Here is a 6,089-nt window from a genome sequence, read left to right on the forward strand (position 1 = left end):
CTAGATTAGTTAGTTGACTAACTATCCCTTGCAATATGAGGTATTCTTTAAATTTATTCAATAGATACTCCCCTCCATGATCTGATCGTAAGGACTTGATGCGTTTATCGAGCTATCTTTCAACCTCGGCTTGGAACTCTTTGAATTTATCAAAGGCTTCCGATTTTCTATGCATCAAGTATATGTAACCATATCTAGAGTAATCATCGGTGAAAGTTATAAAATACTCATACCCATACCTTGCTTGTATATTTATGGGCCCACACACATCAGTGTGTATTAACTCTAACAGATTTGTGGCTCTAGTACCTTTATTACTAAAGGGTTTCTTGGTCATTTTGTCCTGAAGGCATGACTCACAGGTAGGGAATGGTTCCACCCTCAGACACTCTAAGAGCCCATCCCTTACCAATCTACTGATTCGGTCCAAATTAATGTGACCTAATCTTAGATGCCATAGATATGTTGAGTTCACTGGAGTTGCTTTCCGTTTCAAATCAACATTCGAAACAACATTCGTTTTAATAGGAAAATCTAGGAAGTACAATCCACTTTGCATATATCCAGACGCCACAAAAGAATTATTAAAATGAATAATCAATTTAGAATTAAAGAAAAAACTATACCCGTCCAAAACGAGTTTTGAAACTGAAATAATCTTTCTCTTAAAAGAGGATACATAGTAACAATCCTTTAAAACTAAATTAACTAAACTAAAATTCAAAATATAAGTTCCCACAGCCATCGCCATGGTTTCAGCTCTAGTGCCCATCCAGAGACGCACCTTATTTCTTTCCAGGTTTCTTATCTCCTTGAACCCCTGCAAATCATTGTAAATTTGAATAGTGGAAACCACTATCCATCAACCAAGAGTTGGTCGGTTCAAAAGACAAATTAGACTCATAAAGAACGTAAACATCACATATACCTTCTTTAGTAGCCTCAGTTTCATTTGGCTTTTTGTCTTTCACAGTAGCCAGAAATGCACGACAGTTCCTTTTCCAGTGACCTTCCTTCTTGCAATAGAAGCACTTACCTTTAGCTTTATTGCCAGACTTTCCACCCTTGGGTTTCAGGGGCTTACCCTTATTTCTCTTTTTCTTCTTCTTCCCATTTGAAGAAGGCTTCACATCAGTTGCATTGACCTCAGCCTTGTCCTTTTTCAAGGAAGCTTCCGCCTCTACCAATGCATTAGCAAGCTCGGTGAGCTCCATCTCCTTATCTGACATCTTGTAGGACATCTTAAAGGGTGCATAGGCAGAAGTGAGTGACACCAAGATCACATCAATCTTATATCGCAGACCAAAATCAGTCCCCATGGATTCTAGTTTCTCAAACAGATTGATCATTTTCATGACGTGGTCCATCACTGGAGTCCCTTGGGACATCTTAGAGTTATGGATTTGACTCACCACATCAGAATGTGCATGTGTCAACTTCCTGTTGAACAATTTAGTAAGCTTATCCATTTTACCCCCTGAGGTGCTTATATCCTTGACTGAATCCAAAACTGACTTTTTCAATGATCCTAGGATGTAAAGTGATGCCTTGGAATCCCTCTTAAGGAAATCCTGCATCTCTTCATGTGCCTCAAAATCATTTGGGTCGGGTTAAGGAGAAACTTGTTCATCGAGAACTGTGTATAGTCCTTCTACAGTCAGGAGCAATTTAATGCTCAGGTACCAATCGATATAATTTGTACCATTTAATTTGTATTCGCTAATGAGTGTTAACAGGTTGGAATTAACGACAGCCATTGAGTAATAATCTACACATGTACAAGTAAAAACACATGAACATTAACAACCATTGATAAAAATTGAGCATACACATCAATGGTCTTTCATGATTTAGGTCACCCTCATGACCTAAAAAATGAATTGGATACCTACAACCCTTGCATGCATAACTTACCCTGTCGGGATTCATTATACATACCGTGGTAGTGTGGACTAAGCTGTCTGCCTCATAGGCTTCCAATATTTTCGGCCACCTGGGTGTCATGCCCAGATCCTGTCGGTTGACATACACCCAAGTCATGCATTTACCTATTGCATTAGTTAGATTCATGGAATCATGAAAGATGGCCCACTGTTGCAGTACCCTCTTACTATCCATATCCTAATGTATCTAGATAGAGATAAATATAGATAACCATGTGATAATGAGCCTGACAATGTCCTGTCGGTGAATGCGGGGTCATATCATACAATCTTTACATTTATCTTCAATAGGAGACCATGGACATGTCTACTAACTTAGACTAGTCCATATCATACATATATTATGATCAAAGAGGGACTAAACAACTCTCACATACATACCATGGATGGAATAAAATAACATAATTAATCAACATTAATTAAAAGTGATTATGGGATGACGACATTTTTATCAGAAGCAATTAAAGAACCCTCCCAATAAAAATAAAACCAATAATAACTTTCTTTTAATTATGGGTGCATCAATCATGCCATGGATGCCACGCCTCGATCATCTCCTCTGCTTGATCATGTCTTCAAAGTAGGTGACTTGCATCTCCATAAGCTTTGAGCGTCATATGTAGATCATCATCAACATGCCCTGGGAGTCCTAACTCCTCTAAAGTTACAATGGAAACCTAAGAAAAATATTCTATACACTTTTCTTTCCATAATAAAGAAACCCCGCATGGAGAAATCAACCCACCATTTTGGGCTGCCCATGGGATGGAGTACATTTGCTTATAAAAAAGAAAGGGGGAGAGAGAGAAAGAGAGAGAAGCATCACATCCACCCATAATCCCAATGCATCACATACATCAAATTACCATCCACATTATTAGATAGTCAATCCCATAATCACATAGACAATGTAACATTATATATGGGGCCCACAATCATGGATCATTCCAGAAATAAAACATCACATCTCATGTGAAAACATGTACCCAAATTCACAATAGAATCCAATTTATTCCCAAGTGAGTGTAGAGAAGAATCTCTTCACCCATCTTCTTCTCCAACCCATAAAACAATAAAACAAATAAAAACCCTTTTTTTTTATTTTGGAGGGAAAAACAGCGCCAAACATCTCTGGCGGAAGTCGCACAAGGCACCATCGGTGGCAGCCACATGGCACCGATGGCGCAGCCACTAGCACCGTAGGCAGCAGCCACTGGCACCATAGGCAGCAGCCACTAGCACCATAGGGAATCTTGGGTACAAAGAATTTTTATTTATTTATATTAAATCTGGAATAATGGGTTTTAAACCCTATGATGGAATAAAAATAAAAATATTACAAAAATAAAATTCCATCATCTTACATGGACAAGGTTGTTACAACAACCATAATCACCCATGTGCACATAGCAAGGTTGTTACATGAATAACTACCTTGTAACCACCCATGTGCATATGGGAAGGTTGTTACAACCATTATAAACGTAAAAACATCTATCCATATTCTACCATGAATAAAAAGATTGCATCCCATATATAATAATTACATCCAATTAATTATATGATATCCATGGGTGAGAAAGGTGGATCTGATACCACACTGTAGATCAAACTACGGTCCTGGGATCATGTCATGGTTCCCCTGGGAAACCAATTGTAAATCAATAAGGGTATTGCACCCCCTGGGTTAGCCCATGGTTACCCATGGTCTCCCTATTTTAATTTTAGGGTTTCCCATGGTCGCCCATGGGAACCCTGATGCATCCCAATCAGGGTTTGGTCTGATAAACCAATGCCCTGTCCTTCTCTTTTGTGTCCCATGGAATTATGGAACCCAAAAGACATGAAAAAATTCATCTCTAATCCATCTAATGGAAAGAGGGATCCATTCCATACCCGAATGCGTAGCGGAAACAAATCGATTCGGGTTTCTTTTGCATCCCATGAATAATCAATAATTAAAAACAAGAGGAATTAACAAAGAATTGCTAACCTGATGAGCCTCAAGTGTTGCTCCTCCAATAGACAATGGTTCTTCCTCCAATGAGCACTCCAAGTAAATAGATCTGAACCTCCAATGGTGCAACCAAGGTTCTTCAAGCCAATCCCAGATCCTCTTCAGTTCTACAAGCACAGAACTGGGTTTCTAAAACCCTAACTTTCAAACACAGTAGAGACCAACAAGAAGAAGAAGAAGAGATCACAAGAGAGAGATGGGAGACCAAAACACATCCAAGAGGGGGCAGCCAGAAAAAGTGGAGCACTGTATGCTCCCTCTGCGTTTTGGTCCCTTTATATAATAATAGGGTTTTTTAAAACCCTGGATGGGAAAATAAAAAACCCAGTGAGAGTCTGACTCTCTCTCTCTTTGTTTGGCAGTTCTGTTTAAACTCAAAGTGCTTCTAATTAGTGAAGAAGCAGAATCTAATAGGGAATGATATAATTAATCACTTTATGTAATTTATGAATAATTACCATTAGCACCATATCCATTAATTAAATAAAGAACCAATTATTTTAACAAATTCCAAATAACTCCCTACATGATAATAAATTATCATGTACAACCCCCCCCCACTAATCAACACCATCATTATGGAATCTAGGGCATGTACTCTTGTACTACCAAACTCCATTCCATAGTACATGTCCATATAAGAATGTCTGCGTATCTGATCGGGTCCCACAAAACTCGATAAAACACTTTATTCAAATAATTACATATAATCTATTATTTTATGTAAAATAGATTTTGCAAAAACCATTTCTAAAATGGCATTGGATCCAGATTCCGATCCCACCATACATAGACAATCTCAATCTTGGTGTTCCCCAATCGGGCAGTGGTGACCATGTTGAGTAACTCCTTCACTCACAAAGTGTTCACGCATTCCCAGAACACCGGCTTTGACTCACTTGAGTCTCAGTCATTGACGAACCAAAGAATGCGATTACACTTTGCAGCGACAGGGTTCCCTCAGGTAAAGGCTGTCGGTGACACATGTCTATCCCTTCCTACATCTGACAGTAATACATGAGGGAATCGACAGAGTAGATTCTTCGCCAATACACACATCGATCATGTGAGTACTCGCATTCGTACCCTAACATCACATGTCTAGGCATACCCAATGCGACGATCATATGATAAGGGTGCCCAGCCCAAACCCTAGTCATGACTACCATTTTAAGTAAAAAACTTCCGGACACATAATGCTCAAAAAGTTTATATCGCATGTGATAATATTAAACCAAAATGTATAAAGGTTCAATACAAAGTAAAATCGGATTGAACCGGACCGAACCGGGTTTGATGGACACATAAATCCAACAGTTTTTCTTATGTAAAATAACCCCTCATAGCCTCCCATGCCCCCGCCCCCAACCCGCACACCCCTATCCCTAATTCCACCCCTGTTCCTACCCCGTCACCACCCACTACCATCCTTTCGCGCACCCCTGCGACCACCAAATCTGGATCAGCTACCCACCCCATGGAGGGATCAGATCTGTCCCCACCCGTCCCCATGTGGGTAGCAGATCTGAACTCCCGACAACCCGCCTAACCCCACTAGGCTTCTAGTTCCTATAACCATAAAACAATGAAGGCTTAAGGAAATGGAGAAGAGGAAGTGGAGTCAATAAAAGATTTACTTACTATTGGGACAGTATTCAAGGAGATAAGGTGAGAAAACCCCAATAGAATAACTATAAGACGAAGCATATAGCCTGCCATATCTATAAACCACTATGATGCCGATAGTTTTTATTAGTTGGCATTGCTTCTCACAATACTGGTGCTGCTTCTCCCTTTATACCATTCCCCGAAGTCCAAAAGATGAAAAGCACATAACCTCTCTGGCTTTCAGTCGAAAAGCCTCCACCCACCCCCTTCTGCAATCTCTTCCCCTGCCCCACAACCTTTGCAACCTCCTCCCCCCATTCCAACTCTTTTACAAATTTTGTGGACAGGTAGATCCCAATGTTCTTGTTCACATGTAAAATTTCAGCCGAAATAGAATTGTCTCATGAAAAATTTGTGGTTTGAAAATTTAGAACTATAGGTTAGTGCAAGATAGTGGTTTGGAGTACCAAAGGTGTGCGAAGATACACATGGGATGCAGATCAATAATTAGGAGGGTATGT

The 6,089-nt window shown here is 39.7% G+C and overlaps 1 long non-coding RNA gene across 1 annotated transcript; it reads right to left on the reverse strand.

The window, feature by feature from the left end:
- Positions 1–1,876: 1,876 nt before the first annotated feature.
- On the reverse strand, positions 1,877–5,760 carry LOC122660266. Its single transcript, XR_006332656.1, has 3 exons — positions 5,598–5,760; positions 5,516–5,529; positions 1,877–1,888 (listed from the first exon to the last, which is right to left on the reverse strand). It is a non-coding gene; the product is annotated as an uncharacterized LOC122660266 (long non-coding RNA).
- Positions 5,761–6,089: the final 329 nt, after the last annotated feature.

Source organism: Telopea speciosissima, chromosome 4 (genome assembly GCF_018873765.1).
Source record: "Telopea speciosissima isolate NSW1024214 ecotype Mountain lineage chromosome 4, Tspe_v1, whole genome shotgun sequence".
In the NCBI taxonomy this organism is placed as follows: Eukaryota; Viridiplantae; Streptophyta; class Magnoliopsida; order Proteales; family Proteaceae; genus Telopea; species Telopea speciosissima.